The sequence below is a fragment of the Hyperolius riggenbachi genome, chromosome 5 (genome assembly GCF_040937935.1).
Source record: "Hyperolius riggenbachi isolate aHypRig1 chromosome 5, aHypRig1.pri, whole genome shotgun sequence".
Taxonomy (NCBI): domain Eukaryota; kingdom Metazoa; phylum Chordata; class Amphibia; order Anura; family Hyperoliidae; genus Hyperolius; species Hyperolius riggenbachi.
Window position 1 is genome coordinate 252,939,923 of NC_090650.1, and position 23,820 is coordinate 252,963,742.

General features: G+C 42.2%; 1 protein-coding gene across 4 annotated transcripts in view; it reads left to right on the forward strand.

Moving 5' to 3' along the window:
* Positions 1–10,552, forward strand: part of MYLK4 (myosin light chain kinase family member 4) — a 299,781-nt gene extending 289,229 nt beyond the window's left edge. For all 4 annotated transcript variants that reach the window (XM_068236806.1, XM_068236807.1, XM_068236803.1 and 1 more), the window contains one exon: positions 6,299–10,552. The gene's annotated coding sequence lies outside the window, so the exon portion shown is untranslated. The remainder of the gene's footprint in view (positions 1–6,298) is intronic.
* Positions 10,553–23,820: the final 13,268 nt, after the last annotated feature.

The following is a 23,820-nucleotide window of genomic DNA, read 5'->3' on the forward strand; positions in this document are numbered from 1 at the left end:
CGCATCATGTGTAAATGCCAGGTCATAGAGTGGGAGGGAGACAGCGTGTCTCAGGGTGCAGCCGCTGCTCGTCCGCTCACCTGCCAGGACTAATAGGTAATTATGGCTGTTATTATACTTGCAGGATCCCGGGGAGCAGTGCGAGTGGGGTGAGCAGGCAGAATGTAGCAGGGTCAGCGCTGTGGGGGCCTCAGCAGAGGTCGGGGCCCCGAGGCAAATGCCCCCCTTGCCTCTATAGTAGCGCCGGCCCTGGCTGAAAAAATCTCCCCTGACATGCTTGACAAGCGGTGAATTTACCTCTCTGGGATCCTGCGCAGGCGCACTAGCGGCTCTTCCTTCGGGCTAGGCGGAAATAGCCAAGCCTGATCGTATCCGCTCTACTGCGCAGGCACAAAGGACTTGTTGCTATACCCGAACAAACAGCCACTAGTGTGCCTCACCGCACTAGCAGCATATTTACCTCGCCGCCGGGGCCTTGCGCTTGAACGGAGGGATAGAGGAGGACGGGGGAAGCCTCGTTAGGATCCAGAGGCTTTCCCTTCCTGAGGTAAGTATCCCCCAGAGGGTTTTTTTCAGTTACAGATTCTCTTTAAAGAGACTCTGAAGTCTCAATTTTTACACGTTTTTATAATTTAATCCTCTTCAGCATTATAGCCTAAGTTAAACCGCCACAAAACAAGGGTTTCTTCATAGACAAAAAGGACCTGCAAAATTCCACAACTTTTCAGGTTGCAGATCGTGCTGCCCTGGAGAGGTAGAGCTTTGAGCTGTAGCTCTGCCTCCCCGCAATCAATCTCCGTGGATCTCCGCCTCCTCTCCACCCCTCTTAGTGAAAGGAAGACTGAAAGGGGCGGGAGGAGGCGGCGATCGGCAGGGATTGATTGTGGAGAGGCAGAGCTACAGCTCAATGCTCTGCCTCTTGATGGAAGTAAATCCTTGTGAGCCCTGGAGCTTTGCAGGGCTTTTTCTCTATGAATAAACCCTCATTTTGTAGTAGGATTGTGGCGGTTTAACTTAGGCTATAATGCTGAAGAAATTGAGACTTTGTGTAAAAATTGAGACTTCAGAGTCTCTTTAACTACCTGGGGACCACGTCACACCAATGGATGTGACCGTGGCGGCAGCCCCAGGACCGCCTAACGCCCATTGGCGTCAGGTCGTGAAGCTGGCTTGTGCAGGAGATTGCGTGCAGGCTGCGCGCACATCTCCTGCTCGGAAAGGCGGAGCTCCACCCCGGCCTCAGTCTCTGAGTGGCGATCACCACTCGGGAGACTGTTACACGGCGAAACCGCTGTCTTTTTACTAAGTACAGCACTGCGATCTGAAGCCTATGACAGCCGATCATGTCATCGGCTGGCTGGGGGGAGGAAGGGTTTTCATGGGAAGAAATAATACATTTTATTAAAAAAAAATAAACATAAATATTTATTTAAAAAAACAAAACAATGTGGGGGATCAGACCCCACCAACAGAGAGCTCTGTTGGTGGAGAGAAAAGGGGGGGGAATCACTTGTGTGCTGTGTTGTGCGGCCCGGCAGCAAGCCCTTAAAGCTGCAGGGGCCAATTTAGTGAAAAGTAGCCTGGTCTTTAGGGGAGGTTTAACACAGCGGTCCTCAAGTGGTTAAAGGTTAACTCCAGGAAGAAAGATTTCTGTCTGGACCTTACTCTTAAGGTGGCCACACACCATACAAATTTTTAAATATCTGTTCAATTTAAGAATTGCAATAATTTTTTCTAACTGATTGTAACATTTCAAAAATATGACCAATGTACCACACACCTATGTTCAATTTTTTCCCAATTATGATAAAACAGATTGGAAACTTTGAGAAAATTGCTAGGGTGTGTACAGTATATTAATAAATTGACAATCTAACACACACCATACAATCTTTAAAAAAATTGTAGAGAAATATCTGGCATACCGGATCGATATAAATCTAAAAAACTGGGAAATCCGATCAGATTTTCAGTCGAATGAAAAAAAAGCTTTCGATATTTTCGGGAGATACGATCGTTTTCATCAAATTGCTGTAAAAACGGATCATTTTATTGTATCGTGTGTGGCTACCCTTAGTCTCACACAATTCCCACTGCCTTGTACACAATAACTACTGTTACCCTCATTGTGCATTGAGCTTACAGCAGCCACATCCCTTCAAACCCCAGCTGGCATAAATCCATGTACACATGGCCAAGGGAATCATTCTGCAAAATCGCAGCCAAGAATCCAGTATGTGTACAGGTGTCTCACAATGACGCTTAGTGGCTGGCTTATCGGATTGATAAACAACAGCAAAGGATGAGCAACCAATGAGCAGAATGATTTTGTGCCAACCCCACCTATAGAAAGCCACTCAATTGTGTGCTGCTAAACCACTGATTTCCTCTGTCTTACAGCCTAATAGCCACCCTAGCTGTTGCCGTAGCAATTAATGAGTGGTCACAAAGTACAATAAGTGTTGTACATGAGTATTATTTTAAGCGAACCAAGATTGACCTCTCGTCTCTATCCTTTAGTGTGTTTCAGGTTAGAAATACTCTGTTCCACATTTCTTCTTTCACAATATTTGCAGACTGGCCAAGTCTATAACTGATTTGTATCCACATTTTGCAAATCAAGTCCATTCCTTTATTTAATCACATGAAACAATGTTATGCTTAGTGTGAAACATTCAAAATAGCAAGTTGGAGGAAAACTGTATGCTTTGTCTCAGTGATCTGGGCACCATTACTTCCTGATGCAAATAGGATACTAAGGTTAGTGTTAGGCACAAATAGCACTGGTCCAATAGGTAAGAATGACAGTGTGAGGAGAGAGTTAATTTTGAAAATACAAGCTTCAGGGTAAAATGAAAGTTTAATGATAGGCATATTATATGAGTAGAGCTAATAATGGTCCTTATACATACAGTAGATTTGTGACTACTCAGGTTTGAGTGTAATGCCTGTATAGCCTTAACTATATCCCACCTTCAGCAGCTTAGCTATATCCCACCTTGTGGAAATAGCAATCAGCTAGATAGGATTTTTTCAGTTGGTTGGTATTCTGCTCACTGGTAGCAAGAAGTCTTTTACTTCTCCCTCTTCGCTCTCCATTGCACAAGAAAATCTGCATGCATGGGGATCACTGCCAACTCTAACGATAATAGCTGCATCCATGCTTTAAGATGTGTACAGCTATCCTCATCAGCACCAGTGTTGCTTACAAATAGAGATGGCCCAAACTATTGGCCAGCGGACAGTTCCAGGCAAAGAACCTGTGTTTGCGTTCACATCAGCAGGAGAAACACATGGCTCGTTCAACCCGCCCCCTATACATCCTCATGGTGCCAAACTTTGAGCTCTCACTCCAGAGTCAGCAGGCACATGGGAGCCAATCAGCCTCCCTCCTTCTGGACCACACCACCCCCTATAAAAACGCCAGCAGGGCAGCCATTTTACACTCTGTAGCTGCTGTGAAGGAGAGTAGGGAGAGAGCTGTGCTGCAACAGGGAAAGTGTTAGTTAGGCCTCTGTTCTGTGTTCCCACTGCTAGTACAGTGTCCTTGAGCACATAAAAGCCCATATAAGGCCTGGTACATTGATTTTCTTGATATTGTTATAATGCAGCTCTGTTATAATGCAGTCTACTGACTGTCCAGTGCACTGGCTTTACCTGTTGGACACAGGTGTGCACACTGCTGCTAGTATTACAGTACCTTGCACAATACCCCTCATGAGTGCTTTTTTTTTCTTGATATTGTTATATTGCAGTTCTGTGTGTGTCCACTGTCCAGTGCACTGACTTTAGCTGTTGGACACAGGTGTGCATACTGCTGCTAGTGGTACAGTACCTTGCACAATACCACTCATAAGTGCTGTGTTTTTTTTTTCTTGACATAGTTATATAGCAGTTCTCTGTGTCCAGTGCACATGTTAGCCATTGGAGACCAGTCTGCTGGTCATAGTAGTGCACCAACTAGATAACCCTATAATCCTTCACCACCATTACTGGCATCATCTATTATCCGACCAGTAATGCCCCTGTATAGGGCCTATATTGTGAAGTGATTGTTGCAGGTAGTATATAAACCCATCTGTCCCCTGACCTGCGTGGAGTGACATTCAGTTTCCAAAACAAAAAAAAAGAAATAAAAATAGCTGAGTGAACCACTACTGGTATCATCTAATACTCTGAGCACTTTATTCCACAAATGTAGGAATGTAATGTGATTTCTGCCCTTTAGAGATTAAAACACAACTCTGCATCAACTACGTAATTATTTGTGGGACTTTTGCCATGGATCCCCCTCCAGCATGCCACCATCCAGGTGTTAGGCCCCTTGAAACAACTTTTCCATCACTTTTGTGGCTAGAAAAAGTCCCTATAGGTTTTAGATCTCGTCTGCCCATTTAGGTCTATGGTGGGTTGCCCGGTTTGCGGGATTGCAAGCTTTTGCAGCAAATTCGCATTAGAGAACCAAAAATTTTCCAAAAGTTATTTCCGCATCAAAAATGCAAAGTGGACAAGAAAATATACCTGTGAAATACAAGTCTACTGCAGGTGACTGACAAAATATATGTAACTGTGCAGCAAAAGAAACAAATGTACAGACAATTTCCATGCCTCATCACTGCCTCCTTAACTTTCATTTGTCACCACCTTCAGTAACATGTTTTCTACTGTAAGGGTAGGAAGCAAGCTGCATTGCAGCTAACACACACATTTGATCAATGAAAAATGTATTTGGCCCACCATTTTGCTTCCATAGGCTGTTTGTATCCTCTCATTTACCTGAGTGCTATTAGAATTTGCCTTGTTCAAATTTGAGTTTAGATGGCTTTAAAGGATACCCAAAGTGACATGTGACATGATGAGATAGACATGTGTATGTACAGTGCCTAGCACACAAATAACAAGGCTGTGCTCCTTTTTTTATTTCTCTGCCTGAAAGAGTTAAATATCAGGTGTGTAAGTGGCTGACTCAGTCCTGACTCAGACAGGAAGTGACTACAGTGTGACCCTCACTGATAAGAAATTCCAACTATAACACACTTTCCTAGCAGAAAATGGCTTCTGAAAGCAAGAAAGAGATAAAATAGTGAATTTTTTTTATCAGTGAGGGTCACACTGTAGTCACTTCCTGTCTGAGTCAAGACTGAGTCAGCCACTTACATACCTGATATATAACTCTTTCAAGCAGAGAAAGAAAAAAAGGAACACAGACTAGTTATTTGTGTGCTAGGCACTGTACATAGCTGAAAGGATCCGCACCGTCTTTAAAAGCAAGTATTTATTAAAGCTCTTTAAAATGTCATGAGTATAATCAAAGTGCACTCCGGATCACCATTGACGCATAGCGTTTCGGATATACTCCTTCCTCAGTATGGTTCCAGTACACATTGTGTACTGGAACCATTCTGAGGAAGGAGTATATCCGAAACACTATGCGTCAATGGTGATCCGGAGTGCACTTTGATTATACTCATGACATTTTAAAGAGCTTTAATAAATACTTGCTTTTAAAGACGGTGCGGATCCTTTCAGCTGATACATGTGATCCCTGTGACTCCAGGGGTGATCCCGGCACGTCAACTATCCATCAGGTGCTTATGTAACTGGACTACTAGGCACTGTACATACACATGTCTATCTCATCATGTCACATGTCAGTTCGGGTATCCTTTAAAAATAAGGATTCTTTAGTTGCAATTACTGCAGATACAATCTGCTGACCACGTCCTGAAGGAATCCACTGTTCTGCCACAAAAGAGTATATTGCTTACTTTGTATATGTATTCTAACCAGAGGAGAAATTTCGAGCATGAGGTTTAACTAGTTGCCGACCAACTAACGCCATTGGGCGTGGCCATGGTGGCAGCCCCAGGAACGCCTAACGGCTCTGTTGGTGGGGGGGGGGAAGGGAGGGGGGAATCACTCGTGTGTTGTGTTGTGCGGACCTGCAACTTGGCCTTAAAGCTGCAGTGGCCATTTTAGTTAAAATTGGCCTGGTCTTTATGGGGGTTTACCACTGTGGTCCTCAAGTGGTTAATAGCAGTAAGTAAGTGCTTCAGGGGAGGTCACATTGCTTAACTAGGTATTCTGACCATACTGGATGCATGACTGCTGCAGGTGTGGCACTCAACATACAGCCAAGCAACTGTCATTTTTTTAAAGGGAATACAAATGTCTGCCTCTTTATCTCAAACTATTCTCTTAACCGTAATGTAATTAGGGTACGTAGCAGAATGAATTGTTGAATGAAAGGTCTAAAAACATGTTTTGTTTGGTTTTTTTTTGGTGTGTTTTTTTGCAGACACACTGCTGTGTTGTTTCTACTGTGAGCACTTCTGATGCTGTGACCTTCTATGACACGACTTGGGCATTTACCAGTTGGACTCGTGCCTTTCAGCTGTGATTCAAGTCTCTGCTTTGCTGGTCTATCTTCACTTCTGTTTCTGTAGTAAATTCATCTTTCTCTGTCACAAGTCTATCCTAGTTTTTAATTTACAGTGGCCTTCCATTCTGAATGGTCTTTCCTGTAAAGGTACAGCAAGAATATGCTCATAATGCCAGTTTAAATTCATTGATTTATGGCTGTTATATTGTTCTGTAAAATCTTAAAACATTCACACTTGTACTACATGCCTCATCGTGGCTATCTCCTGGGATACATATACCCCTTGCACATATTTGTTCTCCATAAATGTGTTTGACATTAGATGTCATGCTGTTACTTCCTCTCAGCCTGGAACTTTATCAGTGTTTCCATGTCTGGGTGGTCTTTTGTCAATTATACAAATGGGATGAGATCTGCCTAATAAAAAGGATGAATCACCACCATTTGCAAAAAGTCATGTGTAGTGCAGATTCCATTTAGTTACTGTGCTGGGGAAATGTGTTTTCTCTGAGCTTGGTGACACTTTTGACTGGACCAACTTGATATTTAACACAAAAAAGCTTTGGCTTTGTTAGACATGCAATCTTCATGTTAATATGTGTGCTCTAGTTAACAGTGCAGTTTAAAAAAAAATCTCTATGCTTTAGTTCAGTTGTGCTTAACACTTGCCCCTCATGGTCGATGAACCATACGCTAACAGGCAACTGCATAGCTATATTTATTAATAGCCTGTGAGGTAGAACATGATTAATAATCATATATGTGAATCTGGGAAGACAATTGATAAGCAAGCACTGTGGAGTATATAACACATTGAGGTTCATTTATCAATTGTGTTTGATCCAGATTCTGGCTCCATATAGTAACTTGTTTTTTTAGTGACTTTTCAGTGCTCTGAACTAGATCACCCACGGAACAATTTAGGTTACTGCCTAGGGCCTGTTGAAGGTCCAGATAGCTGCTGCTGCCATTTTTTTCTTACCAAGGAAGCCAGGTAGCAAACAGAAAGAGCTAAAACTGTCCCATCTTGCTTTAATCTTTAACCATGCCCACAATGTACAACTAAAGTTTTTTGAACTTTACCATACCAGTTGGTATGGCAAGGTATGCCATATGGAGGGTGATTCATGGATAAAGCTAATTAATAGTTAAGCCTTTCACGGATGTCATACCAAGTAGCAACAAATGCAGTTAAATTAAACAAAGTTGATAAATCCACCTATTGCTTATTTCAATCTTCTGCTACTGAGATTCACCTGGCAATCACCTGAACTGCAAAACATTAACATCAAGGAGTTGGAATTTCTCAGATGTGTGAGATAACAATCGCTAGTGTGCTCCCTTAGCAGTCATAGACATAACACTGTATACCACTGATTTAGTCCATAGTGCAGTTCCAGTTGGTCCATCAAAAATGCCTAAAATGTTCAGTATCGTTTGTATTTGCTTAATGTATGAATATAATAAGTAAAGGCACATGTTTGTACATTTTTATAGAATTATATATTTGGATTAGATTTACTAAGTTACCAGTTATTTGTTTTAAAAGAGATATATTTATTAACAATTTGCAAAGTCACCTTTATAAGCATGTTTACATTTTAAGTTGCTGATTTGGTTAATTACCATCCTATCTCTGTCACTCAGAGTTTCATTAATACAATTCCTATTAATGTCTGTGATGGCAGATACTTTTCTTATCCTGCTTTGCTTTTGAATAGTGTAGACACTGCTCAGTCCCTTCAAGAAGTGGTTATTCAGATAGAGCAAATTCCAAGCACAACACCCCGTTATATGCAAAGATGGGACCTCATCTTACCCAAAGTAGATAAAGGACTTTATTGACCGTCAATAGATCCACCTATAAAACAGTTGATCAACTGTAACACAGAAAATGTTGTGTACCTTGTTACTTTCACAGCATGCAAGATCCAGTATATAAGTTGTACTGTAAAGCCCTTGCAATGTCAGATTTTAGAGCACTGGTGTTCTGTGTCTAGTACTAATTTATGCAATGAGTCCAAACAATGCTTGAATGTGCATGAGGGGATCTGTCCCATTTTGTGTAGGGTGGGATGGTTGAAAGGGATTATAACAAGTGCCAAAACCTGCTTTCCAGTTTTATAGAGTTGTAAAGAGGGTGATGGAAACAGTTTAATGGTTACCACTATTCAAAGCATATATTTAGGTGATCATTACTATTGCAGTGGCAGCAGGCGAAGGAAAGTCTCATTGGGGCCACCTATAATCCATGGACCCTGGTGTGGATGCAACCTCTGCATCCCCTATGGCAATGTTCCCCAACCCAGTCCTCAAGCCCCACCAACAGTGCATGTTTTGTGGAAATCCACTGAGGTAGTTAATCAGCTCTGCTGAGACACCAATTACCTCACCTGTGAATGTTTGTGGATTCCTGCAAAACATGTACTGTTGGTGGGCCTTGAGGAAAGGGTTGGAGAGTTCTGCCCTACGCTACTGCATGAGTGGTCATGCTCATGTGATGTTTTGATTTGGTCATGACTGGAGTGACCAAATACGAAGTTCTTTATATTTGTTTTAAAGTCCCTATGTTTGTATAGTATTTAGTGCTTTGTGACTTATTTGAACACGACATCAGGTTTTATCAATATCAAGTTCATTGTCCCATTGTCTCTTTGGATTTTTCCCATTTCTGGGATTCCATGATGTAATTCCCTTGATGGGAAAGGCATTTTCCATAGGAAAGATTAATCGTTTGGTATCTACAGCTATGGTTAAAGATCTTGTTGTGCTCTGGATCTGCTTGTTGATAATAAAGACCTTTTATTTCCTTTAGTTAAGTTCCCAGTCCCAACTACCACTTTGCTCTTAAACAACGACCGTCATAAATCAGTATTCTCTAATTATTTACTTTAGTGGATTGATGACTAAAGAAATCACCTGGGTGCCACAGTCTTTATATTATTTTGTATTAAGTTTTCATATTTATGACATTGCTGCACTGCTGCATGCACCTTGTTAAGTGCTTACATGCTTATGACCTGCTCTTGATATATTCTCTAATACTTCTACAATGTAGGGGTTATTCACCAACTACCAGACCTAGGTCTAAGGGCAAAAAGGAGTACAGGTGTTGATAATAGTGGATGTAAAATACATATGTAAAATACATTATAAATATTTACAACATTGATTGCTTTCAAAGAAAAGTCAATATAAAAGCTATCCGATGGCAATATGTCATCTACTCCCAGTATTATTGACTCAATTGATTGCTGCAGTTGGAAAGCAAAGAGTAATGTTGTAAGTGACGGTGCATCATCTCATCAGTAAAATGGTATAAGCAATTGAAAAGTAATGGACCCATCAGAAATGTATTTCTAGCTGTACATTTGAAATGTGGGCGAGGGGGGCATTTTACATTTATTGCTATGAACTATTGTAGCAATATGTATTGTTACATATTATTGTATCACAAATATGTATATTAAACTTATCTCCTAGTAGGAAATAAGATTTTTGCCGCAATCAAATAACAATATATATATATATATATATATATATATATATATATATATATATATATATATTCATGAGATTGACCATAATACATTGAGCCCGATTCCAATTCACTTTTCTCCTAAGTTTACACCTGGGAGATAATTTTTCATCTTCTGTTTAAATTAAGTTTTTAGCACTCTGCAATTGAAAAAGTACTGTCGACATTATTTTAAGTATTTTATTGCTTGCTGGTGGCTTAAAAGGTGTTTTATTGATAATATGTGAAAATATCCTCTGGGAGAAACCTTAGGAGAAATAAGTGAATTGTATCAGGCCCATTTACTGAGCCCACATGGTGCTCTATGTATAGGCCCTATAGCTATCAGGTTGGATACCATTCATATTTTTTGCATTATGTTAATGATGTACTTAATTAATGTGTACAATACCCTACTGTTAATTAATGTGAGTAATTGGGAAGTTTAGGAGAAAGACTATGCTCATTAAAAATATGTCAAATATCTAATAACCAGGCAAAAATGTAATGCATTGTTTAATATACATATACTGTATATTATTATTTACTGTGCACTGCTTTGTTGTGACACATTTGTATATGGATGGAGAATTTTGCTGCATAGTTGCGCATAGTAATTTACTGTTGTATGCAATAAATACTTCTCATATTGACTTGGATATAATGTTTACAATGCATTTTATGTTACTAATAAGGCATTTCTGTATTTATAAAGTGATTGAAGGCTTAATACTTACCGTATTTCTGAGTGAATTTCTAAGTAGAAATAGACTGGAAGTGAACAATATTCAACATGATAGTTTTTTTTATCAACTGATGCAAGAAGAGCTAGCAGGACAGAAATGAGAGCTGCCATGTCACTGGATACTTGGAGCTCCAGGACTACTTTCCGACAGAGTTTATAAAAAAAATCCTTACTGTGTGTGGTAGCCAGGACAATACACCCTCTAATGTTATGTTCATAGGCGGACTGGCCCGGGGGGATGGGAGGCATTTTCCCCCTGGGCCGCCTCCTTCCACTGTGTTTCGGGCCGCTAGCTGAAGAGGAGGGAGACCCGACTTCTTTCCTCCTTCCTGTCCTGCTCATCATCAGTAGAGGCTGCGGTAGTCGGTCTCACCAGCACCTGGCTGGTGAGAGCCCGACAGAGACTCAGCGGAGCAGCCAGCATCACTACACGCAGGCTGTTCACACAGCTCTAGTCTACTTCCTGCTGCCACGCCCCCTCTCTTCCCGGGTAGGCAGCGGTAGTTTTGAAGGGTCCCCTACAGCCTGGCCTGCACCAGCATGTGAACTCACCCGGCCAGCAGTGAGTGAATCTGCTGCAGGGTGAGTGGAGACAGAACTGCTGCAGCTGCGAGCTCCTCTGGGAAGAAGGGAGAGGCAGGACCTGCACAGCGCTACATCTGACTGTGTAAGTTGGCACACTGTAGATAAGCTCGATTGCCTCCTGCAAGTCCTTATCTCTTCTTCTCTTATCTCTTCTTATTCATCAGTGTGTGTGTGTGTCTCCCCCCTCCTCCCCTGCTATCTCCTGTCTCCCAAATACATGTGGCTGCCAAACTGGACATAGGAAACCAGCAGTCCTGGTGAGATCTCCCTGCAGTGTGTGTATCCTCCCCCCCCCCCCCCTGTCTGTTGTTGTTAATCTCTCCCCTCAGCTTTCTTATGTCCCACACTCTTTCCCGTATTTCTCTCCCTTTTGTCTCATTTTTATGCATCTGTCTCTCTGTCTCCCTCTCCATCATTCACTTTCAGTTTCCATCATTCATTTTCTCTCTCATACACACACACACACACACACACTGCAATATACACACAGCAATATACACACACTCTACAATACACACACACACACACACACTATATATATATATATATATATATATATATATATATATACACACACACACACACACACACACACACACACACACACACACGCACCTTATGCAGCACCTTACAGAGTACATAGTCACGTCACTTGTCCTCAGAGGAGCTCACAATCTAATCCTTACCACAGTCATGGTGTAAAGTCCTACCATGTTATTTTTATGTATTTATATAGCACTGGCATCTTCTGCAGCACATTACAGAGTACATAGTCATGTCACTGACTGTCCTCAGAGGAGCTCACACTCTAATCCTACCGTAGTCATAGTCTAATGTCCTACCATATTATTATTCTATATTTATATAGCACTGACATCTTCTGCAGCACATTACAGAGTACATTATCATGTCACTGACTGTCCTCAGAGGAGCACACATTCTAATCCTACCATAGTCATAGTCTAATGTCCTACCATATTATTATGTATTTATATAGCACTGACATCTTCTGCAGCACATTACAGAGTACATAGTCATGTCACTGACTGTCCTCAGAGGGGCTCACAATCTAATCCTACCATAGTCATAGTCTAATGTCCTACCGTATTATTATTATTATGTATTTATATAGCACTGACATCTTCTGCAGCACTTTGCACAGTACATAGTCATGTCACTGACTGTCCTCAGAGGAGCTCACACTCTAATCCTGCCATAGTCTAATGGCCTACCATATTATTATTATGTATTTATATAGCATAAATGAGATCTGGTGGCAAGAAATCAGCTTGAGATGGTGTGAGCTTTGTGACATGGTGCATTATCCTACTGAAAGTATCCATCAGAAAATAGAGTTATAAATCCAGCTCTGATGCACTTTATGCCATAGCTCACTCGGCAGTCACTCCGACCCAGGTTTTTCCTTACTGCTAATAGCAACTTTTTTTTTTTTTTTTTTTTACCTTAAGCCTGGCTCGCTTGGGGGGGGGGGGGGTGTAAACTTATATGATTGCATGTATTGCTGCTTTACACTATATATATATATATATATATATATATATATATATATATATATATATATATATATATATATATATATATATATATATATATATATATATATAATTTGCTCACGAAAAGATATGGATTTGCGCTGGCGCTGCAGTGAAAGGGCCTCTAGGTTGCGTTTCCCCCCAGGCCTAAAGGCCCCAGTCCTCCCCTGGTTATGTTACTATTCCATTATCACCACAATGCATCTGACTATGGTTCCAAGGAAATGGTGGAGTATATCTGTGAATGTGGTAATTTATTCAGGTCACAGTAAATCCAAGGAAAAATGAAATATGAAATATAAAATGACCATGTTTTGGTGTTCTAGAACAGTGTTTCTCAACATTTTACTGGTATGTACCCCTTTTGAAACTCTGTACTCAACAAGTACCCCCTAGCATAGTAAACATTATCACAAGTTCCCCTTGACAAATATATATTTAATCATAGTACATGATAATTGGTTCTAAACAATGTTCAAGCATTTACAATTGCTTTTAATAAGCTAAAACACTAAATTTGTGTTGTTTAAATAAGATTTATCATTTTCTAAAACTCTAAAGTTGTTATTCTTGGTTAAGTATATCAAGGCTAGTACCCCCTGGAACTGTCAGAAGTACCCCTTGGGGTACGCGTACCACATGTTGAGAACCTAGGTTCTAGAAGACTCTTTTACTTTTATTGAGCAACTTCTTCAATTCCAATGAGGTGAAATAAATGCCCAGACAGTTAGCTGAACTGATAATCCATTTACTCCAGCCAACAAACAGTCTAGCTAATGAATATTCATCATGTAGGTGTTCATTGATTTAGATTCCTGTTTTAAGGTGTGCATTGTCTTTAAAATGTAGGTTAGCACGGTAAAGGATCAATAGTATAGATAGAACCAAGTTTGACGTAGATTTATCATCTATGTACAATGCTGTTGTATCATCCTTACCTAGTCTCTTTGAAGAAAACACAGATCTTCATCCACAGAACTTAAAGGGAAGGTTCAGGGACTATCCGGAAAAAATAAAAATCCCCATCCACTTACCTGGGGCTTCCTCCAGCCCGTGGCAGGCAGGAGGTGCCCTCGGCGCCGCTCCGCAGGCTCCCAATGGTCTCCGGTGGCGCGCCCGACCTGGCCAGGCCGGCGGCCAGGTCGGGCTCTTCTGCGCTCCAAGGCCCGGCACTTCTGCGTCCCACGCCGGCGCGCTGACGTCATCGGACGTCCTCCGGGCTGTACTGCGCAGTAGTTCTGCGCCTGCGCAGTACAGCCCGGAGGACGTCCAATGACGTCAGCGCGCCGGCGTGGGACGCAGAAGTGCCCGGGCCTTGGAGCGCAGAAGAGCCCGACCTGGCCGCCGGCCTGGCCAGGTCGGGCGCGCCACCGGAGACCACCGGGAGCCTGCGGAGCGGCGCCGAGGGCACCTCCTGCCTGCCACGGGCTGGAGGAAGCCCCAGGTAAGTGGATGCGGATTTTTATTTTTTTCGGATAGTCCCTGAACCTTCCCTTTAAAGGAATACTGTAGGGGGGGGGTCGGGGGAAAATGAGGTGAACTTACCCGGGGCTTCCAATGGTCCCCCACAGACATCCTGTGCCCGCACAACCACTCACCGATGCTCTGGATCCGCCTCTGGTGCACTTCTGGAATTTCAGACTTTAAAGTCTGAAAACCACTGTCCTGTGTTGCCGTGTCCTCGCTCCCACTGATGTCACCAGGAGCGTACTGCACAGGCCCGGTATGGTTTGTGCCTGAGCAGTACGCTCCTGGTGACATCAGCAGGAGCGAGGACACGGCAACGCAGGCGCAGTGGTTTTCAGACTTTAAAGTCTCAAATTCCAGAAGTGAACCGGAGGCGGGGCCGGAGCATCGGTGAGTGGCTGCGGGGGCACAGGACGTCTGCGGGGGACCATTAGAAGCCCTGGGTAAGTTCAACTCATTTTCCCCCGACCCCCCCTACAGTATCCCTTTAAATAGTTAGCAGTTGTATAATGAGTGTTTGTTAGCTAGACATTTTATTGGATAAGACATTTCCTTAACCCTAAGTGAATTGATGATAAGTACAGTACATTTTGAGAGTGAGAATAACTGAGAATAACAGTTGTTGTTAATCCCCTCTCTGTTTTTTAAAAGACTGTCCTCTTTTATTATAAATTAGGAAAGGAAAATTGCAGCTTAGGAATTGAGTTTGCAGAAGAGGCCTGCATTTTGGGTCTTCTGTAATGGTCTTACTGCTGCTACTTACTCGTAATTAGTACTAGTAGATCATGTCACATGTTTCAATCTGGTTTCAAAAGACCCACAGGACCTGATTCATAAGTTTACTTATTTTTCCATCTATATAAATAGCAAGTATTGTTTTCGGGGAAGATCATAAAAAGAAATATCCTAGGTAATGATAGCATTTTCTCCCTTACAGTCTAAGTAATCAGTCTGCTGACATTTGCATCAATTTTCCATTACTAGTCTACTTTGAACATTACACTTTTTTTATCTATGTTTTAAATAATATGTAATTAAATAGGAAAATATTAAGTCTAGACCAGTGGTTCCCAACCTTTTCCGGCCCGGGGACCACTGTCTGACCACATTTTTCTCCGGGGAACGGCGTGGGGGGGGTCGGGGATGCGGCCCCCGGTTGTTTGCGCGATCCCCGGTTGCTTGGGCAACCTAGTGGACAGTGCCGTGCGCAGCAGGCTATGGGGGGGGGGGGTGGGGTGGGGTGGGGTGCGGCTGCATAGCTAGCATAGTTGCCCCAGTGTAGGGAGTTTAGTTGCCTCAGTATAGCTAGTATAGTGCCCCAGTATAGTGCCCCAGTATAGCCAGAATAGTGCCCCAGTGTAGCTAGTATAGTGCCCCAGTATAGCCAGCATAGTGCCCCAGTATAGCCCCCCCAGTATAGCTAGTATAGTGCCCCAGTATAGCCAGCATAGTGCCACAGTATAGCTAGTATTGTGCCCCAGTATAGTGCCACAGTATAGCCCCCCAGTATAGCTAGTATAGTGCCCCAGTATAGCCAATATAGTGCCCCAGTATAGCCAGTATAGTGCCCCAGTATAGCCAGAATAGTGCCCCAGTATAGCTAGTATAGTGCCCCAGTATAGCCAGTATAGTGCCCCAGTATAGTGCCCCAGTATAGCCAGTATAGTGCCCCAGTATAGCCAGCATAGTGCCCCAGTATAGCCCCCCAGTATAGCTAGTATAGTGCCCCAGTATAGCCCCCCAGTATAGCCAGTATAGTGCCCCAGTATAGCCAGTATAGTGCCCCAGTATAGCTAGTATAGTGCCCCAGTATAGCCCCCCAGTATAGCTAGTATAGTGCCCCAGTATAGCCCCCCAGTATAGCCAGTATAGTGCCCCAGTATAGCCAGTATAGTGCCCCAGTATAGCTAGTATAGTGCCCCAGTATAGCCCCCCAGTATAGCTAGTATAGTGCCCCAGTATAGCCCCCCAGTATAGCCAGTATAGTGCCCCAGTATAGCCAGTATAGTGCCCCAGTATAGCTAGTATAGTGCCCCAGTATAGCCAGAATAGTGCCCCAGTATAGCTAGTATAGTGCCCCAGAATAGTACCCCAGTATAGTCAGTATAGTGCCCTCACGCCCGTCCCCGCGGCCGCCGCTGTTATTACCTTAACAGCGGCCGCTCTCCCCTCTCCAGCGCATGTGTTTATTCTAGCAGTGTATCTCCGGCTGCTCTGTGTGATTCGGAAGGAAGCAGGGCAGCGGCTTCCTGTAACGGCGATATGTATCGCCATTTCTATGGTAACCGAGCCCTGCCTCCTTCCGCATCACACAGAGCAGCCGGAGATACGCTGCTAGAATAAACACATGCGCTGGAGAGGGGAGAGCGGCCGCTGCTAAGGTAATAACAGCGGCGCCCGCGGGGAGGGGGAGAAGAGGACGGCACACCAGGAACACTGGTTGAAAAACACTGGTCTAGACCACTAGCTACAATGTAATTACCATATAAAATGTAAACTTTTTTATTTAATGGATTATCTAACATTACAAAAAATATTTATACATTCAGTATGATTCTTAGTTATACATTGAACCTAAATTTGTAATTATAATTATGTACAAAACTAATCTTATTTAATAAAGCAGTACAATAAGAAATTATAATGTGCAGGTTTCAGCACCTATAAAAATAAACCAGTTTATACCTTTTGCGAGTTTATGTCAGTGAAAATCAAGCTGGTGTCTTTCTAGTAATATACATTGTTAAAGAACTTTGCATTATTAAATTTGTTAATATAACTATTTATATGCAATAAACTGGTTACAATACTAAGCATTATTTTAGGAATCATTTCAGAAGTATTTAAAAATGTAAGGTGAAATAAAGCAAATATACTGAATTATCAAGGGAATTTGCATGTCTTGCTCACACAGCTTTTTAAACAAGTTGTTCAATGTCCTTCGTCAAATAGCACAGAGGGAAATCACTTGCTAGTAAAATTTCTAGATCACAGTAGTTGCACCTTCCATGAAGGCACATATTTTGTAAAGGAAAAAAAAAATCTATATTTTCAAAATACTAATAAAAATTAGTATTTATGTATGTATTTTTTATGTCAAATTAAGCAAATTTCCAGTTTTTATTATGCTGACCTAATGTGACAGCAATTGGGAAATTAGTAATGAGATGTGCTGTGCCAGCTTACCTTTTAACCAACTGCTTTAGTTCTTTATTCTTTCAAACATATAACTGGATTTGGAGAGCTGAGCTGCAAAGATATTTAATGAGATGGTTGTCAGGTCCTTTTTTGGCTTCTGGAAAGGTGGAAAGACCTTTTTCTGCATCAATACTGACTGATGTATAATTAGAGATACCCTTCTCCCTTATATGAGTGTATATTTTACCAGTGATAACACCACCTGCTCACTTTTGATAGGCTCATGCAAATTAGTTGACTTGGATTTACATTTTGTATTAAAAAAATATGAATTAACTTCTGTTTTATAAATCGTTGTGCCCTTACTTCTTTGGCACTGACTTATGAAAAATCTAAAAAAAAAAAAAGTTAATTGGAAAGAACAATTGATAACAAAGTTAAAAAAAATGTGACTGTTGTCATGGAGCCAATAAATATATATATTTTTGTTTTATTGTGCAACTTTTTGTGTCACTCTGTTCAGAAGCACAGTAAAATACTTCTTGGGAACAGCAAACCCATCTGTTTTGGAATTACATGGAGCATTATGACGATGAGCTCATAGAGTTTCTATTATATCCTGGTTGCTCCCCCTACCCAAATAGCACATTCATTATATTGCTTTATCATAATAAAAAAACACATAGTGAATATGGGCTACACTTCTCTACCCTACCATCGCATGCTATGGGAGAGAACCTACATCTTGCAGCACCCTATGATTGGGATTGGGCATGGTCTTGACTTCTACGTACCATAGCTCCTTGAATGGGTGAACCAAGAAGGCATGGCAGGCTCCTAGACAGTGCAGGATGGGGCCCAGTAAGCTTATAAGGAGTAAGCTGACTTAGAAGCCTGAAACCAGATGAAGATAAATCCCCTTTAAAGTGGAATATAACCCTGCATTTTAACTTTGCTCTAAAACATTATTTACAGCATTTTATATGCAACCAGCATTTTTTTTTACTAGACCAGCATTGGAAGGGTTACACACAGAGCTTTAAAGTTCCGTGGAAAGAAAAGCTGCAGCAGCCAAGTTTAGATAGATACATTTAAGTAAACACAATGTAACAAGTGAGGAATATGACTCACTCTCTCTCTCTGTGACAGGGAGCTCCTGCACAGTCAGAGTGTGTCACATTCCACACTTGTTACATTGTGTTTACTTAAATGTATCTATCTAAACTTCGGATGCGGCAGCATTTCCCTCCATGGAACTTTGAAGCTCTGTATCTAACCCTTCCAATGCTGGTCTAGTAAAAAAAAATGCTGGTTGCATATAATATGCTGTAAGTAATGTTTTAGAGCAAAGTTGAAATGCAGGGTTATATTCCGCTTTAATAAAATTATTGCCAGCTCCATATATACGCAACTAACTGATAGAGATGTCCCGAACGGTTTGCCGGCAAACTGTTCCCGGCGAACTTCGGTGGTTCGCGTTCGCCTGCCAAAGGCGAACTTTCCCGGAAGTTCGATTCGCCCCGAAATGCTCTATTGAGCAAAACTTTGACCCTCTACATCACATGTGTCGAACTCCAGGCCTGGAGGGCCAGATCCATGCCAGTGTTTAGGATGGACTAAGAAAGAAAGGAATGTGTTCTACCTGATGGAGCACACCTTTCCTGATTCGTAGGACCGGTTTGACATACTTACACTACATCACAGTCAGCAGGCACATTGTTGCCAATCAGACTGCACTCACTCTTGGAGCCCCACCCCCCCCCCTTATACAAAGCAAAGTCCTTGAGCCATTTGACTCACTGGTCTGCCTATACTAATTAGTTAAGGGACAGCTGCTACACACACTCTGCTAGGGAGAGTTTAATTAGCCTCTTGTAGGCTTCTCCTCCCTTCTCCCCTCCCTCCTACTGGAGGGAGGAGAGTCTCTTCTGCCAGGGAATTATAATATTCCAAAAGCCAGCTCACATACCGTGGCTGGGGATTGAACCCAGGTCTCAGTGTATGGTAGGTAACTAACATATCCATTATACCACCAACACTACTAGCTGAAACTAGCCTAGCATGTACCATTTATGCTCAATCCAAGAGAAAAAATAGACAAGACAAATAACATTTATATCACACTTTTCTCCTGGCAGACTCAAAGCACCAGAGCTGCAGCCACTAGGGTACGCTCTATAGGCAGTAGCAGCGTTAGGAAGACTTGTCTAAGGTCTCCTACTGAATAGGTGCTGGCTTACTGAACAGACAGAGCCGAGATTCGAACCCTGGTCTCCTGTGTCAGAGGCAGAGCCCTTAACCATTACACCAGCCACTGCTTAAGGATATGTAGCCAGGCATGGCCTTGCCTTTTGTGTTCAACAGTTGTCAAGAGAAAAATTAGACAAGACAAATAACATTTATATCACACTTTTCTCCTGCCAGACTCAAAGCGCCAGAGCTGCAGCCACTAGGGCACGCTCTATAGGCAGTAGCAGTGTTAGGAAGACTTGCCTAAGGTCTCCTACTGAATAGGTGCTGGCTTACTGAACAGACAGAGCCGAGATTTGAACTCCGGTCTCCTGTGTCAGAGGCAGAGCCCTTAACCATTACACAATTCAGCCACTGCTTAAAGAAAACCTGTACTGAAAATTAAAAGTCAAAATAACCATACACAAGTCATACTTACCTGCTGTGTAGTCTATTCATCAATCTCTTTCTCCTCTCCTGCGTCCTGTTTGTCCACTGTGATCAATGGAATTCTCCGTCCTCCATTTTGAAAATGGCCATTACCCCATAACAGCTCCCTGGTCAGCACACAGTTAAACTGTAATATCGCCCATTCGAGTCATAGGGAAACATGGACACATCAGTTCTCCTCTCAGCTGTAACTGACAGCAACTGATATATACCTGACAGCAACTGATATATTTCAGTTCTGACAAAATGTTGTCAGAACTGGAAGGGATCATTGTCAGAAGAAAATAGTGAGCTTCTGAGAAGAACTGATGTCAAGGTAACTATGTAATGTTAATTTGAAGTTACCTCATGTGTTTATTTTAAATAATTTTACTCAGTACAGGTTCTCATTAAGGATATGTAGCCAGGCATGGCCTTGCCTTTTGTGTTCAACAGTTGTCCAAAGAGAACCCCAGATAGCCAGGTAGATTCATCTCTCTCTCTCTCTCTCTAGTAGGGATGTTCACCGCTTTCCGCGGAATTGTATTTTTGCGCATACATGGATTGAGCATAAATGGGACATGCTAGGCTGGCTTCAGCATGTAGTGTTGGTGGTACAGTGGCACTGTACTACATGCTGAAGCCAGCCTAGCATGTACCATTTATGCTCAAAAATACAATTCCGCGGAAAGCGGTGACCATCCCTACTAGAGAGAGAGAGAGAGAGAGAGAGGGAAAGAGAGAGAGAGAGAGAGAGAGAGATGTTCAACAGTTGTCCAAAGAGAACCCCAGATAGCCAGGTAGATTCATCTCTCTCTCTCTCTCTCTCTCTCTCTCTCTCTCTCTCTCTCGCTCGCTCGCTCGCTCTCTCTCTCTCTCTCTCTCTCTAGTAGGAAGCGGGAGCTCCAGGTATTAGAACCCTTGAAACATGATTTCTATCATTTTTCCAGCCAGTAGAAATTTTTCTAAATTTTGAAGTTCGCCTCCCCATTGAAGTCTATTGCAGTTCGCGAACTTTTTCGCGAACCAAACTTTCCGCGGAGGTTCACGAACCGAAAATCTGAGGTTCGCGACATCACTACTAACTGACATTCCACTGTGTTATTGCATTTTATTTCACTGTATTTAAGTGGGTTGTAGATTGTTACTAATTGTTTCAGAACTATGCAATGTACATTTTCTTGTTACATGTATTGATAGATTAAATAAATACATTTATTTAAAGTAATCTGTGTGGGTTAGCTGTTATACATGCTAATGTATACATTTGTGTGTGCCAATTACATATGTAACTGTAACAATTAGTGTCAGCAGGATAACAGATTTCTGATTATGTGGTGATCTGCAGTATCACCAATAATACAGATACTATATCTGATTATATGATGATTTGCAGAATCATCAATAATACAAATATAGTAAGCAAGTGGCATGTAAGACGTGACAGAAGTCACTAGCTTTATTGCACAAAGTGTAGTGATTGGTGCAAACAGTAAGTTTCTGATAGAATCTCAGCAGTAACCTCACCGGAGACTAGGGAGGTTACAGATAGAACCACAACGGTAACCTCACCAGTGGCGAGGGCCCACTGGTGAGTGAGAATAGTCAGACAGATCAGGTAGGCAACAGACGGGCAGATAAGGTACAGAATCGACAAGCAGAATCAGAGTGAAGTTCAAGCAAAAGTCGGCAACAAGATCAGATGGGCAGAGGTACAGAATCGTAAGGCAGAGAGAGAAGTCAGAACAGGCAAGAGTCATACACAGATAAATACAATAAGTATGTTTTTCACTACTGATTACAGCTATCAAAGGTCTAAGCGCTAACATGAAGTATTCGCAACAACAGACAACGAGCAAATGACATCTCCCAGCTTAAATACAGAAAGCAAATTCAAGCCGCCCGCCCAGAGGGCTGAACCAATCAGCCGCATGTGATTGGCAGGCTGGTGTCAGCTGACCGCAAGATCAGCTGATCCGTCTCCTCAGATTATAAAGGTCCTGCCGCCCCGCCCGCGAGCGTGCTGACCTAATCTGATGTGCAGAGGAGAGACCTGTCCTGCCAGGGGCTGTGCAAGATGTCTGAGAGGATGCGGCTGCCGTCGGAGTGACGTCAGACGCGGAGCGGCGGCCGCAGCACTCTCCGCTGGTGAGGTAATACTTCTATACCTGACAGTAACATAGGAAAATGTTGCACTAGTTTATTTTTATTTGTTTATGTTCACAATAAGAATAAGTGCGCTAGACACAAAAATATGAAGGTTGGGATGTACTGAGTCAAAATCTGAAAAAAGTGCGCCTCAGGCGCCTTGGAGAGAAGAGTGCCTCTATAAGTGACCATTATAAAAGCTAAGATTTGCGGCAATGCATGGAAAATTTAGGCAACCAAATTTGGCCTGGGGTTAGGCACCACCAGTGGGGTTAAGGGATAGGCATAGGTAGATGGAGGGTTAAAGAGAACTCAGGCTCAAAGAAAGATAATTACCGTACCTAAAGGTAGGGGAGCTTTAGGATCCTATTGAGGCTTCCTCAGCATGTCGGGGTCACGCACCTCCTCTGCCATCAGCGCGGCCATACAGTAGCCATGCAAGTACAAAGCTGGTTGTGTAAGAGCAGCTCCAACATACAGCACATGCATTGCCGCAATAATGGCAGAGAAGGTGCCGGGACATAATAGCATTGGAAACAATGCCTTGTCAGCAATCTTCCAGAGGTGCCACGCTCAGCAAGAGGGAAAAACAGAATACCCAGTCCTCAATAGGAGCCTGAGGCTTTCCTCACTCCAGGTAATTACCCGATTATCTCTTTTTGTACTCCACTAACAGTCCAATTTCTAGCAAAAAATCGTTAGAGCGATCAGAAATTCTGATCGGATTGGTTGTAAATAATCTCCATTGATGAGCACAATCGATTACAAATGATTATAAAAATAGTCGTCCGACTGGATTTTGGTCAAACCAAAATTTGGATTTTCTAGTTGGTTGTGATAGATAGGAAGCAAAAGATTGGTTCGTTGATGGTGTAGTGAACGATTTTTCATCCGATCAGAATTATCTGATCGCTCGAATGATTTTTCACTAGAAATTGTATTGTTAGTGGTCACCTTTATGCATCAGTAAAGGGAGGGTTCTGTGTGAAAGTAGGGTTAGATTACGTCATAGTAAAATATGGATAAAGATTACCAATATTTTACTATTGGAATTAAGTAGCAGAATATTGGTAATTCTACCGATATTCTAACAGCAGCAATCCCCTGTGCCCTTTTTTTTCAGGCACCTTTATTATTATTTTTTTCACAGAATTATACTGGTTTAATTTAAAGACAATTAGTCCCAGGGACTGTAAATTAGGGATTTAATTTATCTAAAGCTGGGTACACACATCAAATTACTGTCACTTGATAGGAATAGGGACACAATCCTTTAGGCAACAGTTTGTGGGCAAGCCTGTACAGGCTACCAACGCAAGTATGTACCGTTTGGAGAGTACGAAACTCAATGAAATGGAAGGGGAAAAAAAGTTGCGAAAATCTTAAAATTTAAAACACAAACAAATAAGAAGTACACTTCTTCCAGAGTAAAATGAGCCATAAATTACTTCTCTCCTATGTTGCTGTCACTCACAGTAGGTAGTAGAAATCTGACATTACCGACAGGTTTTGGGCTAGTCCATCTCTCCATAGGGGATTCTTAGCATGGCCTTTATTCTTTATAAAGATATTCCCTGAAAAAAAATTTATACAAAGATGCTGGCCAGCCTCCCTGCTCGCTGTACAC